At 44.2% G+C, this 18,454-nt stretch overlaps 1 protein-coding gene across 4 annotated transcripts in view; it reads right to left on the reverse strand.

Annotated features, from left to right (window-relative positions):
* NIN (ninein) overlaps positions 1-18,454 on the reverse strand; it is a 230,668-nt gene that overhangs the window by 129,611 nt on the left and 82,603 nt on the right. The gene's annotated exons all lie outside the window — the stretch shown is intronic.

Here is an 18,454-nt window from a genome sequence, read left to right on the forward strand (position 1 = left end):
TCACACCATCATCCGAGCGGTGTTTAGTCAGCCAGAACAGCTTACTGAGGAGGAACAGGAAGTGAGAAATTCAGACAAAGAAAACGAAGAAAAAAAAACATTTAGAAGGGAAATCGAAGGAAAAGGTAAGTGAACCAACAATGCACTAGCTCAGGGGTAGGGAACCTTGGCTCTCCAGCTGTTTTGAAACTACAACTCCCATGAGACATTGCAAGACCCTAGCATTAATGCTAGAGGCAGAGGCATGATGGGATTTGTAGTTTCAAAACACCTGGAGAGCCGAGGTTCCCTACCCCTGCACTAGCTTAAAGGAACCTATTTAGAAAATAAAAAAACAAACCTTTACAACCCCCTTTAAAAGCAATGCACTGCAGGGGGTTACTAAAAAGTAGCCATAAGATAATATGCCAATTTAGCAATTTCTGGGACAGATCGAAAAATGTCACTCATATGGCAAGTAGGGTTGCCACCTTTTCTTCAAGCCAAACCCGAACACTTTGGCAGCACAGGGCAATTTTTTATTTTATTTTTTGCTGTAAACACTATAAGATTATAAAAGACCTGGTATACATTTGGGTGCCCCAAGGAGATTAGTAATGTATCGCACAGAGCGCGCCTTGGCACACGGTGGGTGTGGCCAAATTTCTCTTGCTGACATTATCACCCCACTCTTCAGTTAAACCTGCCCCCAAACAGCTGCCCGCAGCTCCCGGACGGCAACAGATTTGTGTACGACTATCTTGGTTACTTAGGGAGCCACAGCCTGGTCTGAATAATGTGTCCGGGTTTCAGGTGGACTGAAACCTGGACACACGATTCAAAACCCGAACTGTCCGGGTGAATCCTGGACAGGTGGCAACCCTAAATGGTAAGCCTAAGGTGTGAACATCATGGTGATCCTCTTCCTTCAATACCAATTCACAAATAAGTTTGTGAATAAGGCCGATCAGTTACACAAAGTAGCGGCTCAGCATAATCACCAGGCAACTAGCATTTTTAACAACGTGAGCAACCAGGTTTCATTCTCGACAGGTTCACTTTGTTTCATTCTATCCAACAGGCCTTTACAAATACAAATAAATAGTGTCAGGTCCATTTCTGTTATGGGAACTTTAAATATACCGGGGGGGCTATTCACGACACAGTAGTAAAATTGCTGCCGTGGGTGTAAAAAATCTGCCGCCTTCTGGCTGCAAATGGTAAACATATGCAATAATATCCCATAATTATCCAATATGAATTCCTCAGTAATTTACATTAATATTTTTAAAAGTCCACGATCAGAGCTTGAAAATAAGGAAGTACACAAGGACTCTTAACATTGCTTTTTAAGATCCCCCTGATGACCAATCGCCCATGACATATAAACTAGCTGGGCTATAAAAAGGAAATTGTACATTTTTTTTTTGTTTAAATAAAAGCTGAGAAGCAATTAATGCCAGGAGAGGTTAAGATCGTCTGTCTGGGTACTCAGCGAGTTATTACTTACCCCATCTCCCCCCATGGGTGTAACAATTCAGGATGACTCCATAATGAATGTGTGCTGGGTCTAGCTGATTAAATAAGGCTGCCTGGGCTATTAATATTAAACAGCAGGTTACAACCACATTCATTATGTAGTCACTGACTGTACACCCCCGGGGAACACAACAACCATTAACTTGGGAAGTAAATTCACGCGCTGGCTCTATCATTGGCTTTGCCTTTAAAGATTCCATAGCTGAAAGTCAGCGATGCCGCGGTTTAGCTCCAGGTAACCATCAACGGGGTGAATTAAAATTAGGCAGCTAGCGAGTTTGATCCAGAAGAGGAAACTAGAAAGGGGCACCAATAGTGAAAGAACGTGTAAAGGGAATACAGTGCACAAAATGATTACAGTGTATGTAGAGCACAGATTATTGCCTACTCTATCCAAAAATCAATAAAACCCCATGCTTTAAAGCCGAAGTTGGGCTTATAAATTTGCATTTCCTCGTTTCTTCTTCACGTCTACCCCGTTTCCCCCAAAAATAAGACCTAGCATGGTTGTCGGTGATGGCTGCAATATAAGCCCTACCCACCCAAATAAGACCTACTCTGTTTCCCCTGAAAATAAGACCTACAAGGACTTTAACTAGGGCTTATTGGAGGAGGGTAGGGCTTATATTGCAGCCATTACCGACAATCACGCTAGGTCTTATTTTCGGGGAAACAGGGTAATGAACATACCAAATTTTTAAATATATACGAGGTGTGTCTAAAAAATATTTGGTGAATAGTCTGATCTCAACATGGGCCAGGTGCACGCGCATGCACATGGCTATCCAGAGACACGTCACCTAGCGCGGAGCAGTGTTCATTTTGGCAGTGAATTTCGCTTTTTAGTCTTAGACCCTTTTCACACTGGGGCGTTTTTCTGGCGCTTTAGCGTTAATAAAAAAAAAAAAAAAAAAGCACCTGTAAAGCGCTTGAAAGAAGCCTCATCTGCAATCCCAATGTGAAAGCCGAGTGCTTTAAGAGCCCTTTCACAATGTCAGCGCCCGAAAAACGATCGTAAAGTGCCGCTTAAACTAGCAGCGCTTTACCAGCGTTTTTTTCCGAGCGCTATTGGGGCACTTTTAACCCCTGCTAGTGGCCAAATAAAGGGTTAAAAGCGCCCACAAAGCACTGCTGCCAAAAGCGATTTTCAGGCGCTTTGCAGGCACTTCCCATTGATTTCAATGGGAAGGGGCGCTTTAGGAGCCGTGTATTCACCGCTCCAAAAAAAAGCTGCTTGCAGGACTTTTTTTTTGACGCCCTGCCAGCACAGCGCCTCAGTGTGAAAGCACTCTGGCTTTCACATTGGGATTGCAGTTGTGGCTTCATTCAGGCGGTTTACATGCGCTTTTTTTTAATTTTTTTTTTTTTAAGCTAAAAAATGCTCCAGTTTGAAAGGGATCTCAGTGTGAAAGCACTCGGGGTTTCACATTGGGATTACAGTTGCAACCCGGAAAAGCAGAAGTTCCATTTTTTGGGTGGAACTCCGCTTTAAGGATTTAGAGCTGTAAAGAAGAGTGGACCAAAATCCCTCCCGAGATGGGTGCAAACCTGGTCAGCAACTACAAGAAAGGTCTTACCTCTGCGCTTGCCAAAAAAAGGGTTTCTTTACCAATCACCATGTTTTGCTTGGGGATCAAATACTTATTTTGCTCACTGAACTGCAACTTCATTTATAGCATTTGTTGTGTGTTTTTTTTCTTTTCTGGGTTTTTGGTTGATATTCTGCCTCTATCATTTAACCACTTAAGCCCCGGACCAAATTGCAGCCAAAAGGACCAAGCCTATTTTTGTGATTCGGCACTGCGTCGCTTTAACTGACAATTGCGCGGTCGTGCTACGTGGCTCCCAAACAAAATTGGCGTCCTTTTTTTCCCACAAATAGAGCTTTGTTTTGGTGGTATTTGCTCACCTCTGCAGTTTTTATTTTTTTTACGCTATAAACAAAAATAGAGCGACAATTTTGAAAAAAAAAAAAGCATTATTTTTTACTTTTTGTTATAATAAATATCCCCTTAAAATATATAAAAAAACATTTTTTTTCCTCAGTTTAGGCCGATACGTATTCTTCTACATATTTTTGGTTAAAAAAAAAAGAAGAACGCAATTAGCGATTACTGATTGGTTTGCGCAAAAGTTATAGTGTTTACAAAATAGGGGATAGTTTTATAGCATTTTTAATAATATATTTTTTTTACTAGTAATGGCGGCGATCAGCGAGTTTTATTGTGACTGCGACATTATGGCGGACACATCAGACATTTTTGACACATTTTTGGGACTATTGTCATTTATACAGCAATCAGTGCTATTTAAATGCACAGATTCCTGTGTAAATGACACTGGCAGTGAAGGAGTTAACCACTAGGGGGCAGTGTAGGTGTTATGTATGACGTTATGTGTTTTTTTTTTATTGTAGGGGGTGTGGCCTGGCATGTGAAGTCACTGATCGTCCTTCCCTATAAAAAGGTTAGAGACGATCGGTGACAGCCACACTAGGAAGCACAGGGAGAGGTTTGTTTACACAGACCTCTCCTCGTTCTTCAGCTCTGTGACCCGATCGCGGGACACCAGCGGCGATCGGGTCCACTGGTCCCTCGGCCACGGAGCACAGGACCGGCGACGCGCTCCTGACCCAGGGCTGGGCACTTAAAAAGCAACGTACAGGTGCGTGCTTGTGCCCAGCCGTGCCATTCTGCCGACGTACATCGGCGTGAGGCGGTCCTTAAGTGGTTATGGATTTAGAAAAGAGCTGTAAAGAAGAGTGAACCAAAATCCCTCCCGAGATGGGTGCAAACCTGATCACCACCTACAAGAAAGGTCTTGCATCTGTGCTTGCCAAAAAAAAAAAAAAAGAAGGGGGTCTTTACCAAGCACTAAGTCATGTTTTCCTTACGGGATCAAATAATTATTTTGCTCACTGAACTGCAACTTCATTTATAGCATTTTTTTTTTGTGCGTTTTTTTTTTTCTGGGTTTTTCATTGATATTCTGCCTCTATCATTTAAAATACACAGGTGATAAACATGAAAGACCCTTCATTTCTTTGTAAGTGGGCAAACTTACAAAATCTGCAGGGGATCAAATAATTATTTGCCCCCACTGTAAACATCGCAGCACCTTGCGCATGTACTCCACTCAACAGACATCAGCCATGATGCAAGCAGTGGGTTAGCGCTCATGAGGATTTATGCCAGGCATAGGCAATTAGCGGACCTCCAGCTGTTGCAAAACTACAAGGCCCATCATGCCTCTGCCTCTGGGTGTCATGCCTGTGGCTGTCAGAGTCTTGCTATGCCTCATGGGACTTGTAGTTATGCAACAGCTGGAGGTCCACTAATTGCATATCCCCCCCGATTTCTGCAAATACCAAAACCGCCTTCATGGGTGGATGTCAGTATGGAGGAGCGGGTGTTCTGAGGCACACTTTGCATGTAGACCAGTCCTTGGCAACGCCCACGTGACACGGAACCATCCACGATTGGAAGAAGCGGAATCCAATTAATTAAAAAACAGTACAGCCCATGACGGGAAGTGTCCATGACAGCCTGGGCTCACAGGAGGAGGGTTGAATTATACAGCCCGGAAGACTGGCAGCATATGTTGGGGGACAAGAGGCACTGCAGAGGACAACTCTGAAGGAGAGTATTGAAGCGCATAGAGATTTTTTATTTTTTTTTCTTCTCGATCTCTGTAATATCTTCAAAGCCTCACTTTTTAAAAAGCCAATTAAAAAGTTGAGCTTTAACATATTAAAGCTCATATGAGTTCCCGCTTCTCCCCCTTTCCTTCCTACATTGTCTTCTTCCATTTCTCTCTGTCCAATTAGCAAAACAGGAGAGCATCTTGTCATCCTAATAGAATTTGAGTACTTATAAGGTTGCATAGTTAGTAAGGTTGAATAAAGACACCAGTCCATCCAGTTCAACCTCAGTGTCTACAATTGTCCCTATCCCTGTACAATGCATTAAGATAAAAAAATAAAAATAAAAAAATAAAAACCCTTCTGCCTTACAAACACTTTAATCCCAGTCTAGTAGTACAGAACTCTATTGTAAGTGACATTGGCATAGTGATTGTACTGTCTAGCAGACGGTGTCTGAACCTACCTTCGATGTACCTTGGCAGAATGGCACAAGCACATACCTGTACGTTGCGCTTTAAGTGCCCAGCCGTGGGTTGGGAGCGCGCTGCCAGCGGCGCGCTCCCGACCCTGAGCTCCGTGACTGTGGGACCAGCGGACCCGATCACTGAAGAATGAGGAGAGGTCTGGGTAAACAAACCTCTCCCCGTGCTTCCCTGTGTGGCTGTCACCAATCGATGTCCGTGACGTCACCGGATCTCCGAAGGAACGCCCTGAAGACCCGGAAGCCGGCGGAGAGGTGAGTACCGATCAAAAGAATTTTGAGCGATCAAAAAAAAAAGAAAGGATTAAATCGAGGAATTAATCTTTCATTTCCACAGCCCTAGTTTATATTAGTATGGGCGTCAGACAGGCGTCCATTAAAAACGCTCCCTAAACGCCCTATGCAGGGTTTCGTAGCGTTTGATGAGCGTTAAAAACTGCTCCACAATGGAAAGTGACAGAAATGAACAGACAAAATTTTGCAGCGTCTCAACTGCACCAACTCGGCACCGAACACCACCTGCCATAGCGTTTGTGGAGAATTACCATAGACTTGAATGGGAGGCATTGAAAGGCTTCAAACGCCTCCTCACTCTACATGAGGTTTCAATCTTTTGAAGCAACGCGAACGCCTAGCATGAACCCCACAATGTGCTGTCTATCATATCCTGTCTATCCTGGCTGTCTATTCATAGACAGCCAACCCCTCCAAATCGCATCCGATTGAAAATACATCGGCGGGTGCTGAAATCCTCATATTACCAGATTAATCTTAAAAACAAACATTTTACGATCATATTGCAGCGTGCACAGGGCCGTCTTTAAGGCAGGGCAAAAGGGGCAGCTGCCCCGGGCCCTGTCATTGTTGTGGGGCCCAAAGCAGCTGCCACATATTTGCCAACTATCCCAGTTTACATTCCCTCGTCCCTTGAAGTTTTAGTCCTGTACTGTGTCCCGATATCTCAGTGTGAAGTGCTGCTACTAATGCTGCCCAGCTCGGCCCTATTGTTGTGTACAGATGACTCACCTGCTGTGTTTACATGTAAATACCCAGCATTCATATGTAAATAAAGGCAGCATTCATAGGTATATCATGCCCCCCTGCAGTGAGGAGAAGATGTGCTGTAACCTATAGCAACCAGTGAACAGTATTACTGTACAGCAATCTCTAGCAGCCAATCAACAAGCAGAAATGTGCTGTAACCTCTAGCAACTAATCAGTGAGCCTTAAAGGGATTGTAAAGTGAATTTTTTTTTTTTTTTTTTTTTAAATAACAAACATGTTATACATACCTCCACCGTGCAGCTCATTTTGCACAGAGTGGCCCCGAACCTGGTCTTCTAGGGTCCCTCGGCGGCTGTCTCGGCTTCCTCCTGCAGGTGCTTCTTACGTTCATGCGAGGGAGCTCGCATGGTGAGAAGCATCTGGGGGGGCACGCTCCCATAATACAGCCGTCGGCTATAGCCGCTCGCTGTATCACACGGCCCCACCCCCCGGCGCTCCACGTCAGTGGATGTGATTGACAGCAGCGCGAGCCAATGGCTGCGCTGCTTTCCATCCATCCACTCCAGCCAATCAGCGGCCAGGCTGAACGGTGGAAAGGATGTCGGGGGACAAGCGTGGGACTTTCGAGGGGTGAGGTAAGTAAAACGGGGGGGGGGGCGCCCGGCACTGTCAGATGTTTTTTCACCTTAATGCATAGAATGCATTAAGGTGAAAAAATATTTACCTTTACAACCCCTTCTTTAAGGAGTGCTGTAACCTCTATCAACCAGTCAGTAAGCAGTAATGATATGCTGTAACCTCTGGCAACCAAATCGCTGCCTGATCTGATACAGTAAACTGATTTTAAGTCTAGCTGCTATTTATTGTATGTCTCTGAGAAGGTGGAGAGCGAAATTGCATGGGGGGCCCTAAGAAACTTTTTGCCCAGGGTCCAATCAATATTAAAGACGGCCCTGAGCATGTATGTGTACCTCCAATTAGCATAAAACCCCAAATCATATTTTACAAGCATGGCAGACAAAAGACAGATGATTAACAGCTTAGGATGTAAGCTTTCCTGGAACAATCGGCTGAAATACCCTAAAAAAAAAAAAAAAAAAAATAATGAATTTTTCCGATGAGCTTTGTAATTAGAATATGTTAATTTGTGGTGACAGGTCCCCTTAAAGTTCACTCATGTGTTACCAGCTTTTTGTAAAAAAAAAAAAAAAAAGTCTAATTCTCAGATCTGCATGGGTGAGCGGCAGGAGAGGGAGCCAAAAAGAAAAAATCTGGCTCCTATCGCCATGCCGACTTACAGAAAATCCACTTTGTTATTATTACAGAGCGCGCGGTTCAGACCGCACCTTAATGAGGAGCGCCGGCTCCCTCCTGAAATATTAATGATGGCAGGCAGGAGACGTCTTGGAACGAGGCCAACATTGTTGAGAGCGCGATTCAAGGTTTGGAGGTGCGTGTCACTTACAAAGAGCCGCTTCTTCTTCCTCTATTCTTCTCCATACAAAGCAATTTACAACTTCCAGGACATCAAAAGACGCTTTATGTAAACAAAACAAGCGGCATCCATCTCCCTCCGAGAGATCACACAATGTGCAATTTACATGCGTTTAGCAGGAAGTTTGGTGTGCGTCCTTTAGTTTTGTGACAATTCGGTTGCTATAGTGATCGCTGTTCCATCCATCCTCGATCCAGATTTATGAAAGACACAATTTTACTGAAACTATGGGATTCGGCACTGGTCCACACTGATAGCGGAAATGAAATCGCGCGACGGGTTCGGCTGAACTCGCACCATTCCATTCCCGCACATCAGTCCCGACTTTGGGGGGGGGGGGGGGATTTCGGAGACATCCGTGAGGGTTGCTGCACAGATGTCAATGGAAATCGCACCCCGAAGTGGCCAATCTTCTGGGAATCGGTGCAGCGCCGCACCGTTTCAGTTGCGATTTAACCACTTCGCATCCAGGCCAATTCTGACATTTCTCTCCTACATGTAAAATTCATCATTTTTTTGCTAGAAAATGACATAGAACCCCCAAACATTATGTTTTTTTTAGCAAAGTCCCTAGAGAATACAATGGCGGTTGTTGCAACTTTTTATCTTGCACGGCATTTGCGCAGCAATTTTTCGAACGCGTTTTCTTCAGAAAAAAAAACAGTTTCATGCTTAAAAAAAAAAAAAAAAAAAAAAAAACAGTAAAGTTAGCCCAATTTTTTTGCAAAATGTGATAGATGAAGATACGCCGAGTAAATAGATACCCAACATGTCACGCTTCAAAATTGCATGCGCTCGTGGAATGGCGCCAAACGTTGGTATTTAAAAATCCCCATAGGCGACACTAACATTTTTTACTGGTTACATGTTTTGCGTTACAGAGGCGGTCTAGTGCTAGAATTATTGCTCTCGCTCTAACGTTTGCGGCGATACCTCACTTGTGTGGTTTGCACACCGTTTTCATATGTGGGCAGGACTTACGTATGCGTTCGCTTCTGCGTACGAGCTCACAGGGACAGGGGCACTTTAATTTTTTTTTTTTTTTTTTATTGTTAATTTTACTTTTTTTTTTTTTTCATTTGACACTTAAAAAAAAATTTTTTATTCCTATTACAAGCAATGTAAACATCCCTTGTAATATGAATATCGCACAATCGGTCCCATTTACAGTGAGATATGGGGGGGTCAATAAGACCCCACATCTCACCTCTAGGCTGGGAAGCGTAAAATAAAAAAAAAACGATCCTGGCTTCCTAGCCAAATCGGCGCCGTTATTTTGAATGCAGAGGCCGGGCGTGACATCATAACGTCGCGCCCGGCCTCCGAACGATCATAGAGACTCCGGGGACAATCTGGTCCGCTGGAAATCTCTATAGTATTATCCGGGGGCCGGCGGATCCTGTGACCGACTCACCGATGGAAGCGATGAGTCGGTAGAAGCACCAGAGGGCAGCGGGAGGGGGGTGGGGGGGGGAACGTCCCCTCCGGTAAGAACGATCAAGCGGTGGAACAGCCGCTATGATCGTTCTTATGGTGCAGGGAATTTCCGGCTGAAAACGCCGATATCTGAATAATGTCTGTGGCCTCAGGCATCATTCAGATATAACCACGAAAGCCGAGGCCGTCCCTGGTCGTCCTACCGGCGCAAAGTGGTTAAATCTCATGCCAAATGGCTCCAATGTGAACCAGGGCTTACCGGTAAAGACTGCTTAACGCAGAAATAAAAGTTTTGACGCGTACACGCGATCGGAATTTCGGCAAAAGACCGATGAGAGTTTTTTCGCCGGAAAATTCGACCGCGTGTAGGCTCCATCGGTCTTTGCCTGACAGAATTCCAGCCAGCAAGAGACTGCGAGCACGCTCTCAAATTTTTCGGTTGGGAAAAGTTCCTATCCGAAAATTCGATAGTCTGTGGCAATTGCAACGTGCAATATTCCTACGCATGCTCGGAATCAATTTGACGCATGCTCGGAAGCACCGAACGTCATTTTCTCGGCTCGTCGTAGTGTTGTACATCACGCGTTTTTGACGGTTGTAATTTCAGCAGACCGTGTGTATGCAAGGCATACTTGAGCGGAATCCCATCGAAAAAGCAGTCATATCTGTTTCCGACGAGAAATCCAATCGTGGGTACGCGCCATTACAAAGTCAAAACCTGTGAGCAGGGTAGGCTATTTATTGGAGACGAGACATACAATGGTAATACACCTACCGGTCTGCTCATGGTCTTCTCCAGCATGTAAACCAAGCTGCGCATGCGCAGCTCAGCTTACATGGCTGGTAAGGTCTGTGTGCTGGGATGACTGACTACAGAGCCTGCGCAGGAGTGACATCATACTGCATTGGCCAATGAATGTGGCTGAAGACAGGCACCCAGCAGAAGATGCAGGCACTAGCAAGGGAAGAGGACCGTTTAGGAAAAGTATAGCTCTGCGGAAGTATTTACCCCCTTCCTGACCAGAGCACTTTTTTTTGGCACTGCGTCGCTTTAATTGACAATTACGTGGTCATGCCACGTGGCACACAAACAATATTGACGTTTTTTTCCCCCCTACAAATAGAGCTTTCTTTTGGTGGTATTTGATCACCTCTGTGGTTTTTATTTTTTGCGCTATAAACAAAAAAAAAAAAAAAAAAAAAAGAGACACTTAAAATAATGCATTTTTCCTTAAAATGTTGCTATAATAAATATCCCCCAAAAATATATATAAAAAAAAAAAAAAAAAAAAAAACAAACATACGCTATGTATTCTTCTACATATTTTTGGTAAAAAAAAATAAAAAATTTAAAACAAAAAAACGCAAATCAGTGTTTGATTGATTTGCGCAAAAGTTATAGCATTTAAAAAATAAGGGATTTTTTATGGCATTTTTATAAAAATTTTTTACTAGTAATGGCAGCAATCAGCGATTTTTATCGTGACTTGCGACACTATGGCGGACACATCGGACATTTTTGACACATTTTTGGGACCATTGTCATTTATACAGCAATCGGTGCTATACAAATGCACTGAATCCTGTGTAAATGACACTGGCAATTAAGGTGTTAACCACTAGGGTGCAGTGTAGGGGTTAAGTGTGTCCTGAGGAGTGTTTCTAACTGTGGGGGGTGTGGCTACGTGTGACACTTCATTGATCTCTGCTCCCGATCACAGGGAGCAGAGATCAGTGACACTCACTAGGCAGAACAGGGAGATGCTTGTTTACATTAGCATCTCCCCGTCCTTCCTCTCCGTGTTGCGATCGCGGGCATCCCCGCGGCGATCGAGTCCACGGGACGTGCGACCCAACTCACGGAGCTTGCCATGGCTGCGCCCGCTGGCCGCCTCTTAAAGGGCAATGTACAGGTACGTTAGTTTGCCTGTGCGAGCCCTTCTGCCGACGTATATGGGCGCGAGGCGGTCGGCAAGTGGATAAAGTGGTTGTGAAGCCTAAACATTTTTTTTTTTTACCTTAATGCATTCCTTCAATTAAGGAAAAAAAAATGGGTTAAGTGTCAGCATTGATGGAGGGTGGCTAAATACATTCTCCATGGTCCCACTGTATGTAGGAATGTAGTCACCCTCTCTGGCTCGCTCCTAAGATGGACTATGGAGTATGAGAATAGTAGTGTTCATCACATGACCGCAACTAGCGTGCACTGCTGCTTCCAAAAGCGAAGGAGAAAAGTAAAGGGCAGAATTTCATAGGGGACATTACAAGGAGGCAGAAAAAACACAGTAAGAAACCAATTTCATGAAAAATAGATTACAGGGCCATTTTGCAGAATCAACATATCATTTAAGCCTGCTAAAGATGGTCCGAATCTTGGGCAGTTCAGCAGGGACCGGCCAAGATTTGATCCATGTATGGACAGGCTGGTCATGCCAAAGTCGATCAACCAGCATGTTGGATCTCTAGCAAGCGATTATTGCCAGTGGCTATAGCTGCTAGCAATAAACACTGTGTTCCCCCTGCAGGGATCGTTACACGCCCCCTCCTCTCCCCCAGGAGAACAAAATAGCTCTGCGGGAGGGATTCCCCCCTCAACACTGACAGTGCAATTTTCTTTCCTGCCTTTGTGTCACTCACTAACTGCACTAGTCTTTAAACTCCTTTTCACCCTTCGCAATTTCAAAAAGGCAAAAAAAATAAAAATAAAAGTTTGCAGTACAGCCCACCCCCACCAGGACACCAGTCTCACCTCGGTGATATCGACTTCTCTAAATTGACTCTGGAGCCTCTTGAATATCCAAGACACATACCCAAGGATGCTTCAGATTCCATAAGGAGGGAAGTAGATAGGTTCCAGTCTTACCCTCCTACCCCATGCCCCAACCCCCCCCCCCCCCCTTTACCATTTTCATTGAGCAAAAAATGCTCCCATAAGGGTCCACTGCTGCACTTCCCGTGTCCCCATCTTCATTTCTGATCATGGGTGCCACACATGCATGTTGTCAGGAGGCTGATCAAATGCTCCAAAGAACAATTTTCCATAAATTCCATACACGACGTCAAATAAAATTTGAATGTAGGGCCAGCTTAAGCGTGACTAAGGGTGACTCAGGGGTTCTTCTCATAAAAGACCAATGTAAAGGAGGCACTGACCTCCGATTTTAATTGTGATTTTTCTTTCTGATAACTGGAGTGTTCAACATTAGCCAAAGTGCTTATGGCCAGACTGAATAACACTCTTACTACCCAAGATTGGATGTGGAACCCCTGGGTCCGCTTTGATGCTCAGGTCTTTTACCACTCCTTTTTCTTTCCTTCTAGGTAGGTGGCCAATTTCTACTCTCTTTTATATGGTTTTTGTCATTGAAAGGAATGTAGATTGTCCAGAGGTGGTTTTTTAACCCCTTCGATGTGTGATGTCCAATCCCCACAGGCCTGAGAGATTAGCCGATTGAGACAATGACACAAAACAGCAAAGTCTCTCCGAGCATATCTAATCTTTATTCTTTGGTGTGAATATTTAAAGGGGGCTTTCAGAAAGTACCGCCCTTTGAACGTGTCATACAGATTATCCAATCATATACAAGTACAGCCTACAACAAAAGTGAAACCAGTGATTCCTCAAAATCATGTGCTTTCCAAGAAACGAAACAACGAAATAAGATAACAGTAACATGAGAAACGAAACTAGATTAGCAAAACTTGAGCATATCCATTTGTGAAGTGGATGTTAGAGAGACACAACATGGAAACCGTATATTTCTTAAAGAATGAAAGCGGTTAAGCTAAATATCCCTTCACTCATTAGGAGTTTTGACATCTTAGATGGCAGGTTGATTAGAACTACATGTGGAGGTCTATGTTGGAGGTGTATGTGACCTATGTTAATTCCAGAGCTAGAACGATATCTTAAAATGTCTCAAGTTCTATGGGACTAGTGGTATATGCATCAGCAACCCTCTACTGCCCTGACAGTTTATGGCTTAATTCTTTAGCTTTTGTATACATCATATCCGGGGTTCTCCATTATTCAACCATGCCCCAACACTGGGTTCTCCGTTATTCAACCATGCCCCAACACTGGGTTCTCCGTTATTCAACCATGCCCCAACACTGGGTTCTCCGTTATTCAACCATGCCCCAACACTGGGTTCTCCGTTATTCAACCATGCCCCAACACTGGGTTCTCCTTTATTCAACCATGCCCCAACACTGGGTTCTCCGTTATTCAACCATGCCCCAACACTGGGTTCTCCGTTATTCAACCACGCCCCAACACTGGGTTCTCCGTTATTCAACCACGCCCCAACACTGGGTTCTCCGTTATTCAACCACGCCCCAACACTGGGTTCTCCGTTATTCAACCACGCCCCAACACTGGGTTCTCCGTTATTCAACCACGCCCCAACACTGGGTTCTCCGTTATTCAACCACGCCCCAACACTGGGTTCTTCGTTATTCAACCACGCCCCAACACTGGGTTCTCCGTTATTCAACCACGCCCCAACACTGGGTTCTCCGTTATTCAACCACGCCCCAACACTGGGTTCTCCGTTATTCAACCACGCCCCAACATTGGGTTCTCCGTTATTCAACCACGCCCCAACATTGGGTTCTCCATTATTCAACCATGCCCCAACATTGGGTTCTCCATTATTCAACCATGCCCCAACATTGGGTTCTCCATTATTCAACCATGCCCTAACATTGTCTATTTCTTGTCTGAAGGTATTGTACCCATGAAAGTTCTCTAATAAAAATGCATTTAAAAACTAAAAAATTATCCACAAAAGTCAAATACTCTAGGCATGCCATAGTCTTTGTTGTTTTATTTATGGTTATATCTAGAACATTCTGATATTAATGACCTACCATGATTTTTATTTTTTATTTTTTTTAGCAGGACTTTCCTACAAACTATAGAAATGCATTCTGGGGTTCCTGAAGGGTAGAAATGTTAATAAAAAGGGTAAATTACAGCAAGATCAATGACCCCCCCCCCCCCCCCCTATACATGCCCATACCAAAACAGCAACTCACACCACTCATCTCTCCGTAATTTACAATTCCAAATGAATAATTGTGAAGCCGCCTGCTTTTCCAACACAGAGGGATTTATGCACGTGATTTGAAAACATATAAAATGTGCTCATCTGACTTTTCTCAGGGAAGTTCAAATATTCATGAGGCAGAAGTTAAATGAATGCGCGCCAGGGTCGCCCATCATCGGGAGAGCGATCAGGTAACATAACATCAATGAGCCACATTAAATAACACATGTCAAAAATGTAATATAGTTTGTGAATATTGGGGTTATTAAAAGCCAAGTGGATCATCAAGATAAAGAGTCTATGGCACAAGCCCGCCGGTGATAGAGACGCCGCGGTAGCACAGCGCAAACTACGAGACAAGCTGGGGAGGGAGAGGGAACATAATTAAACATATTGCGAGGAGCAGCTGCACCAGGCATGTAGCGGATCAAGGAAGAAATATTCAGCATGATACATGAAGCCCCAACATCTCAAGTCAAGCGTGTCTCGCCAGGGGAGGGAGGCAATCTGTATTCACATCCAGGATCTGTGTACCACCTGTGTATTTCTGCTTTTTTTTGTGCATTCTTCCACTCTCCAATTCCCTCAACACTTTTTTTTATTTTTTCCCCCCCTTTTAATTTATTTTTTAGACACATTTTACCATTTCATGCCCAGCCAGCTTCCCTTTCTTCAGGACCAGAACAATAGCTCATGGAGATGCAAGTCTGCTACAATTGCCCCTTTGTCTTCCAGTCAACCTATCCGCACTTGATAATATGGTAGAATACACAATTGCTTTATGGTAGCAGAAAGTCAGACTGACTATCGTTTTTAGCTGTATGAAGAAAAACTAAACACACACACCCCCACAATCAAAAGGTTAAGGGGTAAATCTCTTTGCCTCCCTATTATGATGCATCATGCTGCCAGTGTAGCAGTCCATACACCACAATACAGCCCAAGGACTGTTTATCCATTATGTTGTTTGCAATGGAAATCATGACTGATCAGCATGATCGGCCAACCATGGGAAGCGCTTTTCTTATAATATTTTTCATATTCTATTTTTCATAGTTTTTAATGTAAGCTGCACTGTCCTGAAGAAGCTCACGGGAGCGAAACATGTAGAAAATAGCAGCATTACTTTATATGTAGGACTGGTAACATCTTATGAGTCAACATCTGTATGTGATGTTTATATTGTGTCTGAAATTTTTTTTTTATTCTTTTATTGTTAATTAAATAAAATGATTATTCTTATATGGGCATGTTCTTGACTGATTCTATTTGGGTACCGTTTAAAAGTCCCGGAGGTTGGTTGTCCTAGCCCTGTACTTCCTTTCTTGTTTATATACAATATTGGGATGTGGTACCCCTTTGCAATAATTTTTTGATCGCTTCATCTTTGCATCTTCTTTTTCATGGGAAGCGCTTGTAGGCAGGTGCAGTCCATTTTCTCCACAGCAGGTGATGCTGGTTCCTCTAGGTTTTTCTGGGTTAATGGGGAAGCTAGCCTATTGGATGTTGCTGCCCCATGTGACTCAAGCAACCATCTTAGGTCAGGCAGAGCCTATTTAAGGCCCTGGCTCCCGGCTTTGGCGCTCTTTGGACAGTGGACAGCACAGAGACAGATACCCAGTCTGTGAGGACCGCAACAGCCCAAGGGAAAAGGTTCCTGATGAGGACGGCAGGTGTAGGGCCTCATCTCTTCTGACAGACTCCTGATTTGGACCAGACGGCCAGGCCCTCTGAACAGATGCTGTCATTTTGGCTGTCATGCTACTGAATTGTGATTGTGCCCAGCTGGGTAGCTGTCCCACTGGGCTTGTTGTGAACGGTTGTTGCATTCCTTCAATACAAGTTCTATTGCACCTGCTTGTGTGAATTATTGTCTCTGCATCACGCTGCACCTCACCTACACTTTTCTTCTGGGGCACCTTACCAGAAGAACCCTCAGATGCACTTCTTGATCAGCAAGGTCACGTGGCACTAGGGCCCCTTTCACACTGGGGCGGTGCGGGCGTTGGCGGTAAAGCACCTCTATTTTTAGCGGTGCTTTACTGTCGTTTTAGCGGCGGTATGCAGCCGCTAGCGGGGCAGTTTTAACCCCCGCTAGCCCCCGAAAAGGGGTTAAAACTGCCCGCAAAGCGCCACTGCTGCAGCGCTTTGCCGACAGTATAGCTGTGCTGCCCCATTGATTTCAATGGGTAGGAGTGGTTTAGGAGCGGTAAATACACCACTCCTTCACCACTCCAAAGATGCGGCTAGCACCTTCAGTTTGAGGATGCACCACAGATGTTTAATAGGGTTTAGGTCTGGAGACATGCTTGGCCAGTCCATCACCTTTACCCTCAGCTTCTTTAGCAAGGCAGTGGTCATCTTGGAGGTGTGTTTGGGGTCGTTATGTTGGAATACTGCCCTCCAAAGGGAGGGGATCATTCTCTACTTCAGTATGTAGCTCCCCAGTGCCGGCAGCACTCATGCAGCCCCAGACCATGACACTCCCACCACCATGCTAGACTGTAGGCAAGACACACTTGTCTTTGTACTTCTCATCTGGTTGCCACCACACACGCTTGACACCATCTGAACCAAATAAGTTTATCTTGGTCTCATCAGACCACAGGACATGGTTCCAGTAATCCATGTCCTCAGTCTGCTTGACTTCAGCAAACTGTTTGCAACCTTTATGTATCATCTTTAGAAGAGACTTCCTTCTGGGACCACAGCCATGCAGACCAATTTGATGCAGTGGTCTGGGCAATGACAGGCTGACCACCAACCCCTTCAACCTCTGCAGCAATGCTGGCAGCATTCATATGTCTATTTCCCAAAGACAGCCTCTGGATATGACTCTGAGCACGTGCATTCAACTTCTTTGGTTGACCATGGCGAGGCCTGATCTGAGTGGAACCTGTCCTGTTAAACCGCTGTATGGTCTTGGCCACCGTGCTGCAGCTCAGTTTCAGGGTCTTGTCAATCTTCTTATAGCCTAGGCCACCTTTATGTAGAGCAACAATTCTTTTTTTTTTATATTCTCTGAAAGTTCTTTGCCAGGAGGTGCCATGTTGAACTTCCAGAGACAGAGACAGAGACAGAGACAGAGACCAACATTTAACACACCTGCTCCCCATTCACACCTGAGATCTTTTAACACTAATGAGTCACATGACACCAGGGAGGGGAGATGGCCAATTGGGCCCAATTTGGACATTTTTACTTGGGGGTGTACTCACTTTTGTTGGCAGCAGTTTAGACATTAATAGCGGTGTATGGAGTTATTTTGAGGGGACAGCAAATTTACACTGTTATTCAAGCTGTACACTCACTACTTTACATTGTAACAAAGTGAATCTCTTTAGTGTTACCACATCAAAAGATATAAAATATTGCCAAAAATGTGAGGGGTATAATCACTTTTGTTAGAAATATAATATATACACACACACACAATAATATATATATATATATATATATATATATATATATATATATATATATATATATATATATATATATATATATATATATATATATATATATATATATATATATATACGCACACACACACACACACACACTTTCCACGCAAGCTGCAGAGCAAGATGGACAAATCCCCCACTGCCAGTATTGGGTTTTAAAGGACAGCCTCTCCACCGACTGTCAAAACAGACAGTGGCTGCATCCAATTTGTTGCAACCGCTGTTTTGTTGACAATTTTCTGCCCGGCTTACAGGTGGGGTTCAATTTCAGCACGGTCATCAGGACAGGCCAAAATTCATACACCGTGTATGGCCAGCTTGTAATCCAGTTCAGGTTATCTTTGGTTCCCGGGACCCAAA

The sequence above is a fragment of the Lithobates pipiens genome, unplaced genomic scaffold (assembly GCF_037356315.1).
Source record: "Lithobates pipiens isolate NorthernLeopardFrog02 unplaced genomic scaffold, aLitPip1_a1.2 Scaffold_37, whole genome shotgun sequence".
NCBI lineage: Eukaryota > Metazoa > Chordata > Amphibia > Anura > Ranidae > Lithobates > Lithobates pipiens.